The sequence below is a fragment of the Rhinopithecus roxellana genome, chromosome 3, assembly GCF_007565055.1.
Source record: "Rhinopithecus roxellana isolate Shanxi Qingling chromosome 3, ASM756505v1, whole genome shotgun sequence".
NCBI lineage: Eukaryota > Metazoa > Chordata > Mammalia > Primates > Cercopithecidae > Rhinopithecus > Rhinopithecus roxellana.
In genome coordinates this window covers 156,754,109-156,770,421 of record NC_044551.1, presented here as the reverse complement: position 1 = coordinate 156,770,421, position 16,313 = coordinate 156,754,109, and the positions used below count along the sequence as shown (strand labels likewise).

Here is a 16,313-nt window from a genome sequence, read left to right as displayed (position 1 = left end):
TTGTTGGGCTTCTGAAGGCCGAAGCCAGGCTTAGGCGGGGATAGAACCCTGAAGGGCCTGCGCCAGCTCCAACTTAGGGCCCTGTGCATCGTTGCGGCTGCCGCTACCGCCCGATCACGCCGCACCCCCGCCCCAACTCCGCCCGTGTCTGTGAGGAGGCAATAGGCCTTTCATCTCCCGGGAATGTCTCACCTTGGCCCTCAGACACCCGCCGAGAGGGGTTGTAAGGAGAGAGTTAACATAGAGAAGAGGGGCTAGACCACTTTTCAGGCTCTGGCCCCGGGAATCCTTGACGGGAAGCGTGGGGTTGATGCCCAGCCTCCCACGCAGTGTAATATGTTGAAGCCGGGCCCCCTTGAGGGAATGCGACTTCCTTGGACCGAGGGGGAAAGGGTAAAAGTTAATTTTCCTAAGTTGCTACGCAAGGGCTAAATGTGAAATTATAAAATGTCCTTTAAGACAGTCTTCTTGAAATCGTATCAAGTTAGACAAGATTTTTGGTGCACGGTAACGCTTTCCCTCGCTTTCTATGCTGTCACGTTTCCATCCTGCAACACTGAGTACGTAGATGGAACGTGGATCAGCTCATAACTGCAGCAAAATAAAAACTGCCTTTATCATCTTTATCAGTATTTAAATAGACCTCGGAGAAGTCCAACTGTGATTTAGGAAAACTTAATCATTGCCTCAACCTATTTAACTGTATTTTGTTTTGAAGTTACTTTGCAGATACACCCTTTATTAGGCAATGGTAGACTTTTAAACTCACTTGTTAGAGGACCTTTTCTAGAAGCATATCTAGTTGAGCCTGCGAGGCAAGTAGGACTAAGGTATAATTAATCCCATTTTACAGATGAAAACTGAGTCATCAAAATGTAGTCAGTTGTTCAGCGTTGTGAGGAGTCTATCACTGATAGAGGGAAAACTCTAAGGTATATTATTGCCTGCTTTATTCAGTAAACCAGAAATCTCTCAACTGTTTTCTTCTAAGTATCGTTTGCTGCCCCCTTTTAGTGTTGTAGGCAGTGCCTGATGGCTGAGAAGAATCGCAGAGGACTAGAAAAGGTTTTGAGTCTGAAATTTTCTGCCACAGAGAGTTAGAGCTCAGAAATAAGTTATTGCGAAACAATTCAACTTCCCTGTTAACACACAGCAACAACATCATGCTTATTAATTCCCAGCTGGAGGTGAGAAAATGAGACTGGCTTAAGGGTGATGGGTCATTTCCTTTGAATTGCTTCTTTATATTCACCTCATCTTTAGGTGGCAGCACTACTATATAAATATCCTTGGAAGTACAGTCTTCTGCAACTTAGTATCCCAAAGGATATTCTGTCCTAAATGTTTCCAACTGTATTGTGGAGATTAAAAGCTGGTGATTTTATGATATAAAATCATAGCTGAGAATTAGAAAACTTGGAAGTTCTAGAGGAAAAACGGAAAGGCTATCAGAGACATTAATAAAATACATGGAGCTACGGAGGGAAAACGTTAGAAAGTTTCAAGAAAAAAGTTTTTTAGGTGTTTGAGGAGCAAGTAGCATCTCTTTAAACCTTGTCTTTTATTGAAACATAGCAGAAGATAACCTTCCAAAGCAAACCATCCCTTCTCAGTACTGCATACTTATCAAGCATTTACAGGTTTGAAGTTGCTAGTTATATAGTTGCCTGTACTCAACTGTAATTTTAAAATTCAGATGCAGTTTTTCCTAATTAACAGCATCAAGCTTATGAAAATTCCAAGTAAGACTTTATTGTTGACCCTTGTTGAAGAGAACTCTACTTGGCTTCTTTCCTGGCTTTCCTAACTTGTTCACATCCAAGATAAACTGCCATCATTCAGGCTTACAGATGTGGGAAGACAAGCTGAACCAAATGTAAAACGGTAGCAATTTACAGGTAATTCTATATCTTAATTTCTCCCACATTTTTAGGTTAAGAAATTGTGATATATGGGGGTTATTTGGATCAAGTGTTTTCTAAGTAGAACTTTGTCATAATTAATTATTTGTGTATTTATAGTAGTTCTCTGTGTCCCTTTATCCAAGCAACCCAATACAATTGAATTTATATGCATTTAAAAATAGACTCCATTTGATTTACTGTGTAAATACAACCACCAAGGAATATAGAGGTATGACAATCAGGAGTGAGAAATAAAAGTATTTCTGGATAGAGGATGAAGTGTTAATAGTCTTTCTTCCTGGCAGCTTCCATCATTCTCAAGTCAAACTTGGAAGAGGAGTCTCAAGCAAATTGGTAGTACTCAAACTCTGCAGTATTATGTTAAGATTTTAAAGCTCTCTGGTGCCAACAAATCATGCAGCCTGGGGGCCTTTGCTCCAAACTTCTGCCAACTCCATTTTGGCAGTAAAATGTTCTGTTGAACAAAGTTTGCACGTGTTTAGGGTGCGAAGTGGTTCCTCAGGCATTTATCTGGTTTTATTCCAGTTTAGGGACTTGAAGACAAGGGTCAGAAGTGTGAGACTTGTGGAGTTGATATGTGCACTGAAACAGACTATAGTAGCAATCTTGAATTTTTGCTTTAAGCAAGGACAGCTTTTTCTTTGTTGATGTTGGAGTAGTTAAAGTGAATCCTTTAGTTTACTCCTTAAATGCTAACATCATATTGAATTGGTTTTCATTATCAGGTAAGCAGAACCCTCTCTGTTGAGGGGATAAAGCTGGGGAACATCATTTCTCATCCTCCTAACTACACCACCACCAAAATGTGTTTATCCAGATGAAACTCACTAAACAATAACTTGAGAGCAAAGGGACCAGTAATTATTTAAACTTGATCTCATTTGTCAAATTTTATGTAACTATCAGTCTCTGATCTTTTTTAGTATCAGTTGTCTGGCTTCATCTTTTTGACCCATCTCCTCCCATTCTGGAATCATTGGTTAACAGCACCTGAGCCAGTTGTGTGTGCTAATTTGTTTTATTCCAGGGGTTCCTCTTCCTATAGAAAATGTATACAATCTCAATTTCCATTATTTTTTTCAAGTAATTCTCATAGAAAATCTTTATAGAATCTGGGATAACAGTTTGAAAGTCATTAAGTACTGTTGAAGCATATTTTTCTTTATCATTTAAGAGTAATGGCAAGAATAAAATACCAAAATAAAAGTAACATGTTGAAATGATACTGTTGTCTTACATTTACCATAATCAGCAAAATGTAAATTTGTAGGCTACAAGTATGACAATTTGAAAATGGTAGTTATTCTTGATACTTTTGCAGAGTGTGACCTAAATTCTTATTTGCACCTTTATTTTCTTTCCTTGTTTTTAAATGTAATTCAGATGTCAGAACTAACATGTAGATGAACTTAGAGATGGAGAAGAAAGCTGAGTTTTTCCAAAGAGTGAATGTATCTGAACTGGATAGCACTATTGAACTTTGTTGCATATTTTATGGTAGTTCTAAAACTCCTTTGCTTGCTTACTTTTAAATGCAACGTGTTGCTGTGCATACATACAACCAGACATCAGTGCCTTCTGAGGCTAATCCAGGCCATTTTTATAACCTAATGCAGTAGCACTTTGCAATTAGATGAAGAAGGTCAGTGGGATTTCTTTCTGTGGTGATTAAAATGTGTCGGGAAGAAATCAAGACAATACTCCAAGTGAAAAATATAAAGTCAGTTATTTCTTTAATATTTTGTGTTATAGTAATCACTTTTATCTTTTGAGCATACTTTTTTGTCTACTTAAATACTCAAACAAAATACTCAAAATTAATTATTAAATGTAAATGTAACCACAATGAGATATCATCTCATCCCAGTTAAAATGGCTTTTATCAAAAAGAATAATGAATACTGGTGGAAGGATGTGGAGAATGGGGAACCCTCATACACTGTTGGTGGGAATGTAAATTAGTACAGCCACTATGGAAAACTGTATGGAAGTGCCTCTGAAAACAAAGTAGAACTACCATATGATCCAGCAATTACATTAGTGGGTATATATGCAGAAGAAAGGAAATCAACATATCAAAGATATAGCTGTACTCCCATGTTTATTGAAGTCCTATTGAAATAGTCAAAATATGGAATCAACCTAAGTGCCCATCAGTGGATGAATGGTTAAAGAAAATTGATTCATATGCAATGGAATATTATTCAGCCATAAAAAAATGAAATCCTGGCCGGGTGCAGTGGCTCATGCATGTAATCCCAGCACCTACCTCATGAAGACAGAGAGTAGATTGGTGGTTACCAGAGGTTGAGAAGGAGAGAGGAGAAGAGGGATGAAGAGAGGTTGATTAATGTAAATATACAGTTTGATAGTGATAAATCAGTAGGGTGGCTATAGTTTATAACAATCTATTGTATGTTTCAAAATAGCTAAAAGAGAATAATTCAAATAACATAAGACAAAAATTTAAGATGATAGATATCCCAATTACACTGATTTGATCTTTACAAATTATATGAATGTATTAAATTATTAAATGTAGCCCCAAACTATGTACAAGTATTTTGTATCAATAAAAAATAAAATTTAAGATAAAGTAAATGTAATGATTAGCTTATATTTCCTAGATAGGAAATATTTACTTAATAAGTATGTATATGATGACTTTTTTATATTACTATAAAAATAGACATCTTACATAAACACGTTACTCTTGGTATTTAGATGGCTCTTTTTTTTTCTGGCCTTGAACTTCTGGAAAGTAGGTATGGCCTGCTATGTTAGGACTAGTTCTTGGAATCCTTTGTTGTTTTTCAGTCAGCCTTATTTTCTTGGGTCATGTTTTGAAAATATTTATCAAATGTCTATTTACCAGATACTGTTCTAGATGCTTGAACAAAATGAAATTTCTGCTGTCATAAGAGTTTCCAGTCTATGTACGACAGATATATAAACAAATGTGTAATATAATGTTAGTTAGTAACACGTGCTAAAAAGAAGAAGAAAATAGGAAAGGGGAAAGAGAGTTTCTGTGTGATTGTATGTGAAAATGTCTATGCATGCTGCTCACCGAGTATTTTAAATAGAGTGATCAAGGAAGCCTCTCTGAAGAAGTAACATTTGAACAGAGATCTGAAATAGTCAGTCATGGGAACATACAGGGAGATGTTCCAGGGAGGCATTGTGGACAATTTATGTCACAAAAAGTCACACAAGTGTAAGCCAAGTAACATCCTGTATGATAACTATATATACATTTTTTTGTTTTTTCTTAAGTGAAAAAGAAACTTACTAGGTTTTCTGAGTATTCATTAGGTTTTCAGAAAAGTTTTTCATTTAGTATCATTATTGCTGTATATTTCCCTTAATGATTATTCTGTTATTTAATAAATAAGATTTATGGCTCTACAGATACAGCTTCACAATCCCTTATCTGTAATTCCAAAATACAAAAAAATTTCTTAATTCATTTAGTGGCAAAATCTGAACTGACGTGAATCTGTTTAAAATTATCCTTTATGGGCTAGGTGTGGTGGCTCATGCCTATAATCCCAGCACTTTGGGAGGCCAAGGCAGGAGGATCTCTTGAGGCCAGGAGTTTGAGACCAGCCTGGCCAACATGGTGAAACCCCATCTTTCCTAAAAATACAAAAATTAGCTGGGTGTGGTGGCACATACTTGTGGTCCCAGCTACTTGGGAGGCTGAGGCACGAGAATCACTTGAATCTAGGAGGCGGAGGTTGCAGCAAGCTGGGATCATGCCACTGCACTCCAGTCTGGGTGACAGAGCAAGACTCTGTCTCAAAAAAAAAAAAGTATTCCATTTAGTGTGACTATTGATACATTTCATTGTAGCAACATTAGTGTGTTTGATGAAGGGTTGCTACATATTAAGTAAAATACAGATAATACAATGTATTGTGCCCTAAAATATAAGAAAATTAAATCCAGAAACACGTGTTCCCAAGGATTTTGGATAAGGGATTATAGATCTGTGTCAGATTTCTTCTTGATTTTCTGATTAAATGTTATCGTTGTTAATCTTTAGATACATTGTTTTTAGAAGTATGATGCTATATAGTGCCCTTATTATATACTGACACTGCATAAGCACTCTTTATATATTAGCTAATAAAATGCTAACAACAACCTTATGAGTAGATTCTATTATTCCCATTTTATAAATGAGAACACTGAGATGCAGAGATTAAGACACCTGCCCAAATCACAGTTACTAAATAGCAGAGCTAGAACCCAGACAGTCTTCCTCCACAGCTTGCACAATCTAAACTAACTCTGCCATTTCCTTCTCCTCCCCTTTCCCCCACCGCATGCCTGTAGTATTTATGTTTAACTTACTTTGAAGAAGTTTTGAGTATCAGCCCTTTCCAAGAGCATGATTTTTACATCTACTTTGAAATACAAGACATCAACATTTTACATTTTATTTACAAATTGGTATCTTTCAATATTTTTTAAAATTTTATTTGTTCCTACTCTAATTTCAGCCATTTCTGTTTCCAGTTGAAGTTGGAGATTTACTTATCCTCATTCTTGATCTGATAAGTTTTCACACTAATGTTAGCTTTCGCCATCTTTTTCCTTTCCTCTGAATATCTTTGGATAATTATGAGGCACTTGCTTTACTGTTGTGGCTTTGTCAGATGTCATATCACATCAGAAATTTGGATCTACTAGGATGTACAAGGAACTCAAACATCTCAACAGCAAACAAACAATCCAGTTTAAAAATGGGCAAATTATCTGAACAGACATTTCTCAAAAGAAGACATATAAATGGCCAAGAAATATATGAAAAAATGCTCAACATCACTAAGCATCAGGGAAATGCAAATCAAAACCACAATGAGGTATCATCTCACCCCAGTTAGGATGAAGAGACAAAAAAGATGACAAATGCTGATGAGGATGCAGAGAAAAGGGAACTCTTCTATCCTGGCAGGAATGTAAACTGGTAGAGCTACCATGGAGAACAGTATGGAGGTTTCTCAAAAAACTAGAAATAGAACTACCATATGATCCAGCAATCCCACTACTGGGCATTTATCCAAAAGAAAGTATATCGAAGAGACAGCTGCACCCCCATATTTATTGCAGCACTATTCACAATAGCCAAAATATGGAATCAACCCATAAGTCCAACAACAGGTGAATGAATAAAGAAAACGTAGTGTTTATATACACAATGAAATACTATTCAGCCATAAAAAAGAATGATATCCTGTCATTTGCAGCAACATGGATGGAAATAGAGGACATTATGTTAAGTAAAATAAGCCAGGAACAGAAAGTTAGACACTGCATGTTCTCACTCATATGTAGAAGCTAAAAAAAGTTCATCTCACAGAAGTAAAAAGTAGAACAGAGGATACTAGAGGCTGGGAAGGGTAGGGGGAAGGGAGAATAGGGAAAGATTTGTTAAAGGATGTAAAATTACAGCTAGATAGGAGGAATAAGTTCTAGTGTCCTACAGCACTGTAGGGTGACTATAGTTAACAGTAACACTTAGTTTCAAATAGCTAGAAGGAGGATATTGAATGTTGCCAACAGAAAAAAAAGACAATTGTTTGAAATGATAAATATGTTAATTACCCTAATCTGATCATTATACTTTGTATATATAGAAACATACATAATTATAAATTTACATACAAAATTATAGATATATATAATTATGTGCCAATTAAAAAATAAAAATTTAGAAATTTAGATCTAGTTTGCTCAGTAGAAGCACCTGTTAAGTGAAACCCTGTAGGTTTCTCTCACTTAATGAGTCACATTATTTGTTTCAGATCACTTTGTTTTAGGCATATTAAATCTGTGTTTTTGAGTTAGAATTGATTTTATTTTCATTGGTTTGCCCTTAGGTAAGGGTTCTTCCATAAGCAATCAGAAACTGAGGTAAGTTGGAGATGGTGGCTCACGCCTATAATCCCAACACTTTGGGAGGCTGTGTTGGGAGGATATTTGGAGCCCAGGAGTTTGAGACCAACTTGAGCAAACTAGCGAGATGTTACCCCTAAAAAAAGTTTTTTGTTTTGTTTGTTTGTTTGTTTTGAGACGGAGTCTCGCTCTGTCACCCAAGTTAGAGTGCAGTGGCGCAATCTCTACTCACTGCAAGCTCCACCTCCTGGATTCATGCCATTCTCCTGCCTTAGCCTCCCGAGTAGCTGGGACTACAGGTGCCCACCACCATGCCTGGCTAATTTTTTGTATTTTCAGTAGAGACGGGGTTTCACTGTGTTAGCCAGGATGGTCTCGATCTCCTGACCTCGTGATCCTCCTGCCTTCACCTCCCAAAGTGCTGGGATTACAGGCGTGAGCCACCACGGCCAGCAAAAGAAGTGGCTTTTGTTTTGTTTTGTTTTGTTTTAAATAATTAGCTGGATGTGGTAGTACATGCCTGTTGTCCTAGCTACTTGGGAGGCTAGGTGGGAGGATTGCTTGAGCCCAGGAGTTCAAGGTTAGGGTTAGCTGTGATAGTACTACTGCATTCCAGCCAGGGTGACAGAGCAAGACCCTGTCTCTAAATAAATAAATTTTAAAAACGAAAGATAGATTCTATTATTTTTATTTTATTTTATTTTATTTATTTGTTTGTTTGTTTTGAGACGGAGTCTCGCACTGTTGCCCAGGCTGGAGTATAGTGGCACAATCTTGGCTCACTGCAACCTCTGCCTGCAGGGTTCAAGTGATTGTCCTGCCTCAGCCCCCTGAGTAGCTGGGGCTACAGGTGCACACCACCACGCCTGGCTAATTTTTGTATTTTTAGTAGAGATGGGGTTTCACCATGTTGGCCAGGATGGTCTTGATCTCCTGACCTCATGATCACCTGCCTTGGCCTCCCAAAGTGCTGGGATTACAGGTGTGAGCCACTGCAGCAGGCCTATTTTTATTTTTATTTATTTACTTATGTATATATGCATGTATGTATTTTTGAGATGGAGTTTTGTTCTTATTGCCCAGGCTGGAGTGCAACGGTGTGATCTCGGCTAACCGCAACCTCTACCTTCCAGGTTCAAGTGATTCTCCTGCCTCAGCCTCCCAAGTAGCTGGGATTACAGGTATGTGCCACCATGCCTGACTAATTTTTGTATTTTTAGTAGAAATGGGGTTTCTCCATGTTGGTCAGGCTGATCTCGAACTCCCGACCTCAGGTGATCCACCTGCCTCGGCCTCCCAAAGTTGTGGGATTACAGGCGTGAGCCACTGATCCCAGCCCATTTTTATTTTTAATTTAGCTATTCTGGCTATCTAAAAGCAAGATGAATGAGTATGTACAGGATCATGAGGTTTCTCAAAGACTAATATGCCTGTGTAATTTAAGTAGTAGGGTCAATTTGAATGAGTATAGGATATTGAACTTTCCAAGTATCTATTCCTGATTGTCTCAGAGATCTATTGTAGACGTTAAACAAATCACGTGTGTTGTTCTCTGTGAAAATTAATGCGTTGTCCCTGAATACAAAGATGAAAGTTCTGACACACTTTATGTAAAGCATTATCTTTTGTATAACGTTGATCGACTTGTTCTGAGCCAAACACAGTTTCTCTGAGGTCACTCAACAGCTCATGTTTGCTAAGGTTAGGGGTGCAATACATGACCACCAGAGCTAAAAGGGAATTAAACCTAACCCATCAATGTTACTTTATTAGCACAATGCTGAACCAAATTAGCCAACAAGTCCGTTATTAATTTGCTGAGAAGGCAAAAAAAGAAACTGAATAAATATGTACATGTATTAAGATTGGCTATAAAGTATATCAGTTTATTATATGACAAATTGGAGGCTTTGCTAAGACTTATCTTGGGTAACTTTCTGCCTCTATCTCATGAGGAATCAAAAAAAAACCGAGCTTTTCTCATAGGACTAACCCAGAGACACAGCTGTTCTCCACTAGTTCCTCTGCAACATTTTACCTTCCTATAGGCATCCAGTACTAAACTTTTGAGACACACCCAGTGATATTCACAAGGTGTAACAATGTTTTGGGTGTGCAAATTTAATAGTTACAATATACCTTGATTGTATAAGAGCACACATTAATGAATTTGTGTGATGAACAACTTCTGAAAATATTCTGTTTTTCCTAATTTTTATTTAGAATATCCCTCCTCTATTCAGTATGGTGGTCAAGAACATGGGTCTGTGTAATCTAATCACCTGGATTCAAAACTCTGCTTTCAGATTCCTATGCAACTTTGGGCAAATTAAATTACTTAACCTCTATGGGCCCTAATTTCCTCACTTATCAAATGAGGATGATAATAGTAACTAGCACATAGGTATATTATGAGGATTAAATTAGTTAATTCATAAGATGCATTTAGAAGAGTATCTGACATATAGTAAGAACTCAATAAATGTGGACTCCCACTGCCTGCAGCATTGCTTTTTTCTGTCCTTCTCGCCAGGTCCAAGCCAAGCACAAGCGTTCTCTCTCCCTCCCCGCCCCCTCTTATATTGCAGGCTCACAGAGGATAAAGCACTAAGACACTGTGGTGTCTAGGCTCCCATATATTACTATCCTCTGGCCTAAGATTAAAAGTGTCCTCTTCCTCACCAACTGCATTGTTCTTTTTTTTTTTAATTTCTTTTTTTAAATTTATTCATTTATTTTTTTTTTTATTATACTTTAAGTTCTAGGGTACATGTGCATAACGTGCAGGTTTGTTACATATGTATACTTGTGCCATGTTGGTGTGCTGCACCCACCAACTCGTCAGCACCCATCAACTCGTCCTTTACATCAGGTATAACTCCCAGTACAATCCCTCCCCCCTTCCCCCTCCCCGTGATAGGCCACGGTGTGTGATGTTACCCTTCCCGAGTCCAAGTGATCTCATTGTTCAGTTCCCATCTGTGAGTGAGAACATGCGGTGTTTGGTTTTCTGTTCTTGCGATAGTTTGCTGAGAATGATGGTTTCCAACTGCATCCATGTCCCTACAAAGGACGCAAACTCATCCTTTTTTATGGCTGCGTAGTATTCCATGGTGTATATGTGCCACATTTTCTTAATCCAGTCTGTCACTGATGGACATTTGGGTTGATTCCAAGTCTTTGCTATTGTGAATAGTGCCGCAATAAACATACGTATGCATGTATCTTTATAGCAGCATGATTTACAGAAACTACCATCAGAGTGAACTGCATTGTTCTTGAAAACCTCCAAGTATTCTTCCCTTTTCTCAGTTTTGGGCCTCCTGATTACTACAGTGTGAGTTCCTTGAGTGTAGGGACTATGACTTAATTATCTTAATGACTCCAGTCCCTTTCCCTCTCTCTGGCGCAGAGTCTATGCTAAAAAACAGATTTGTTGAATAAATGAATTAATCCATTTAGCCTTTGTGTGTTTTCCCTCATTTTCTCCTAGGTATTCTATTTGGACTCCAGTTTTTCTAGAAAATTTCCTGCTCCTTTTTAAAATTTTTTATTATTATTTTTTAAATTTGAGACAGAGTTTTGCTCTTGTTGCCCAGGCTGGAGTGCAGTGGCTCAATTTCGGCTCACTGCAACCTCCGCCTCCCGGGTTCAAGCAATTCTCCTGCCTCAGCCTCCCAAGTAGCTGAGATTACCAGTGCCCACTGCCACGCCTGGCAATTTTTTGTATTTTTAGTACAGACAGGATTTCACCATGTTGGCCAGGCTGGTCTTGAACTCCTGACCACCCGCCTCGGCCCCCTAAAGTGCTGGGATTACAGGTGTGAGCCACTGTGCCCCAGCCCTCGTGCTCCTTTTATCTCTGGAAATCTTAACTTCACCTAGTGATGCCGAGATTCCATTCTGCATCATCCCAATTTATTTCCTTACCGGCAGGTAAAAGGTTCAGTTTACTGCACTTTCCATTAGCATGTTAGGGAGGAAAAAATCCCATTTAGTTCACGTGGATTTAATTTCACTTACATTCTCTTGGCTCCAGCTGAATGATTAGTCCCTTAAAAATACTCTTTATTTTGGGTGGCCGAGACGGGTGGATCACGAGGTCAGGAGATCCAGACCATCCTGGCTAACACAGTGAAACCCCGTCTCTACTAAAAATTACAAAAAACTAGCCGGGCGAGGTGACAGACGTCTGTAGTCCCAGCTACTTGGGAGGCTAAGGCAGGAGAATGGCATAAACCCGGGAGGGGAGCTTGCAGTGAGCTGAGATCCGGCCACTGCACTCCAGCCTGGACGACAGAGCGAGACTCCGTCTCAAACAAACAAACAAACAAACAAACAAAAAAAACTCTTTATTCCTACACATGTAACAAGCCTGCACGTTGTGCACATGTACCCTAGAACTTAAAGTATAATTAAAAAAAAAAAAAACTCCTTATTTCATTCCTATTTGAGGATAGGGCCATGCCACCCTTAATTTCTTTACTTGCAGAGTAAAAATCAGCTTGCTTATTTTTCACTTGGAGGTGAGGATGAATTTGACCAATATCTTAAAATTTTGCTTTTTTTTTTTTTTTTTTTTTTTTTTTTTTTTTTTGTGAGTCTCACTGCAACACCCAGGCTGGAGTGCAATGGTGCGATCTCGACTCACTGCAACCTCCACCTCCTGGGTTCAAGTGATTCTCCTGCCTCAGCCTCCTGAGTAGCTGGGACTATAGGCACACACCATCATGCCCAGCTAATTTTTTGTATTTTTAGTAGAGACAGGGTTTCACCATGTTGGCCAGGCTGGTCTGGAACTCCTGACCTCAGGTGATCCACCTGTCTCGGCCTCCCAAAGTGCTGGGATTACAGGCATGAGCCACCACGCCCAGCCCGAAATTTACTTTTTAATATATACAAAAGATATACGCAACACATATATTAAATATAACACTTAATAACATAATGAATACTCATGAACCTCTACCCACTCCAAGAATTAGGACATTTCCTAGTAATGTGTATCTCCTTTGTGTTTCTCCTGTACTCTTCCCCTCTGCCATCATGGAAAATTAGTATCCTAAATTTTATGTTTATTATTCCTTTGCAGTTTTCTTTTTAAAATTTAGTTTCATCACAAAAATGCTAAAACAACATGTTGTTTAATTTGCATGCTATTGAGCTTTATAAAAATGCTATTATCCAATGTATAGTTTCCTGGAATTCATTTCAAAGATTCATCCACATTATTCTATACAATGATAGTTCTTTCATTTTCAACACTATATAACATTCTATTGTGTGAATATACTGCAATTTATTCTTCTGTTGATACATACTTGGGGAGGGATTGTTTTCAGGCTTTTGAAAATTATTATTCTAAACACATGCTGCTATAAATAGTATACAGGCCTCATGGTAACATATGCAAGTGTTTCCACCTAGGAGTAGAGTTGCTGCATTGTAGAGTATGCAAATATTCAACCTTGTAAGATAATTAATGCCAAATAGTTTTTTCTCTCTCACAGTGTATAAGAATTCTATGTACTCTTTAATGCTTGGTATTGTTATACTTCTTAATTTTTGCTAATCTAGTGGGGGTAAAATGGTATTGTCTATTTTTTATATAGTGGAAGAAAGAGTCATCCTTACTTAAAGTAAATTTCCTCTTCCTTTATATATTAAGAGCTTACAGCTTGATTTGACATTACTGTTTCTGGGAATTCCCTTGAGTGAAAACCATTTATTTGTGTGATAGTTTCTGTCTGGGATGTAAAAACTGAGATGGGCTGGAAGCTGCTAACTGGATTGTTTGAATGCTGCTTTTAAGTTTATCTTGCAAAAAGATGCCAAATTATACACACTGTAAAATTTATTAATAATCTACAAAATGGAAATATGTAAAATTAGATTCTTTACTATTCTATACTATCACAAATTAATCTGGTCTTGAGCTTATATACCTATCTGCAAAACTTTTTAAAATAAAGCTTCCTTCAATCTGATGATCTAGAATGTTTCCACTAAACCAAGTTTAGTAAAGATATCTTTGCGTATTTTGATATATATATAGACAGAGACAGAAGGTAGATTGGTAGTTTCCTAGGGCTGCTAGGCTGAAGTGCAATGGCACAATCACGGCTCACTGCAACCTCCCCCTCCCAGGTTCATGCAATTCTCGTGCTTCAGCCTCCCAAGTAGCTGGGATTACAGGCATGTGCCGCCATGCCCAGCTAAATTTTTTATTTTTAGTAGAGATGGGTTTTCGCCATATTGGCCAGGCTGGTCTTGAATTCCTGGCCTCAAGTGATCTGCCTACCTCACCTCCCAAAGTGCTAGAATTACAGGCATGAACCACTGTGCCTGGGCCTGCATTCCTCTATATTTTAACCATATATTCCAAAGAGATTCAACTTACCCTCTTTTGACATGGTTACATGATGCAACACAAATTAATCTGTCAGTGAAATTTCAAAACCCCAAATACTCATCACTGTTATCTGCTGAATTGACCCACACACATTAATAAGAAAAATAAGCCCAAACAGATGGTGCTGCTACATTGTACCCTAAAATATGTTTTTTACTTGAAAAGGCCATTTTGTATATAAACAATTTCATCAATAAAAACACATGGAGATGGAAAAAGAGATTCAAGACAAATAGCAATATGTTTATTTTTAAGATGAACTTTTATGGCTACTGGTGTTTATTTTCCTTAAAAACAAATACCATTTTGTAATTTGTCTATTTTTTCCTGATTTTGAATGAAAGATTTTTGAAGGAAGCGACTGTGTGTTGGTTTTATGTTTCTGTCTTTTTTTTGTATTGTTTTGTATTATGTTTCTGTTTTTTTTATTGTATTGTATTGTATTGTTAAGTATAGTGTCATACCCCAGAGGGGCACTGGAGAATATTAATTGAGTCCAAAAGTCCCTTCTGGACTATTAATATTTGTTGACTGACAAAAATACTGAGTGAATATGCATGAACAAACCATAAGTAAGCTGTAGTTACTTTCTCCTGTATGGTACTATAGCTATTCTTGGAAGTAATCATTCACCAGGTGAATACATTTATGCCAGGTGAGTATTTTTCAACTTCATTTATACAACTAACTCTGTAATTAGTCAAGTTGCTAGCAACCATTGGTTTCTTTCAATGTTCTCTTTTAAAGGCAGGTTGTTAAACCCCATTTCCTCCTTCCTATAACGGTGGATATTCACTTGTGTATTCATTAAGAGACATCAGGTGCTGCTGAAGCAAAACTGACTCCTGCCAAAGCTCCCTCTAAGTGGGGACTCTTCTTTTATATCATGCAGTGTGCGTTTGTCAGTTTTTGTTTGTTTTTGTTATTCTGTAAGTGGTGATCTATAAGACGGGTCAAAGCCAGAACTTAAGCCTTTACTTCTAACATGGATAGCAACATGACCATATCCTCGTTACAGTAGCAGCTTCCATCATGGCCCCCAACGATTCCTATGCACCCTCGTGTAGTTGTCTCCCACCTGTATCACCAACAGAACATGGCAGTAGTAGTGGTATGTCACTTGCAAGATCAGGTTATAAAAGACTGCAAGGACCCAGGAATCACAGACCAAGCTAGAACCTCAGCTAGTTCCAAAGGGAACTGTTTCTGAAGCTAGAAAGTATTAACCTAGAGCCTGAGTCAAGAGGTCCAGGACTTTCTTGGATCTAGAAAAGTGAGAGAAAGAAATATCTGGGCCGGGCATGGTGGCTCACGCCTGTAATCCCAGCACTTTGGGAGGCCAAGGCGGGTGGATCACCTGAGGTCAGGAGTTTGAGACCAGCTTGCCCAACATAGCGAAACCCCATCTCTACTAAAAATACAAAAAATTAGCCAGGCGTGGTGGCGGGCGCCTGTAATCCCAGCTACCTGGGAGGCTGAGGCAGGAGAATCACTTGAACCTGGGAGGCGGAGGTTGCAGTGAGCCGAGATTGTGCCACTGCACTCTAGCCTGGGTGACAAGAGCAAAACTCCATCTCAAAAAAAAAAAAAAAAATCTGAATGTATAAGTAGAAATAAAAATGAATTTCACTAGAAGACAGTGAAAAAAAGAGAGCACCTAATAAAAATAAATGAAATACACGTGCTACAAAATGGTTAGACCTTAAAAATATACTATATAAAATAAGTCAGTCACAAAAGACCAGATATTGTATGATTCCATTTACATGTGATGTCCAGAATAGACAAATACAGAGAGACAGAAAGTAGATTGGTAGTTCCCTAGGGCTCTAGGGTTGAGGTACAGTTTGGGGTGATGGCTGGGTGTGGGGTTTCTTTTGGAAGTAATGAAAATGTTCTAACATTGTGGTGGTGGATGCAAAACTAAGTATACTAAAGCCATTGGATTGTACACTGAAAATAAATGAATTGTGTATGAATTTTATCTTTAAAAAGCTGTTTTAAGAAACACTACAACTTTTGTCTTGAGCTCTCTCTTCTCTCGTTCTGAGGGAAGTCAGCCTCCTAGTCTT

The 16,313-nt window shown here is 38.1% G+C and overlaps 1 protein-coding gene across 1 annotated transcript in view; it reads left to right on the top strand.

The window, feature by feature from the left end:
* NRG2 (neuregulin 2) overlaps positions 1-16,313 on the top strand; it is a 267,820-nt gene that overhangs the window by 1,089 nt on the left and 250,418 nt on the right. The window lies entirely within an intron of this gene.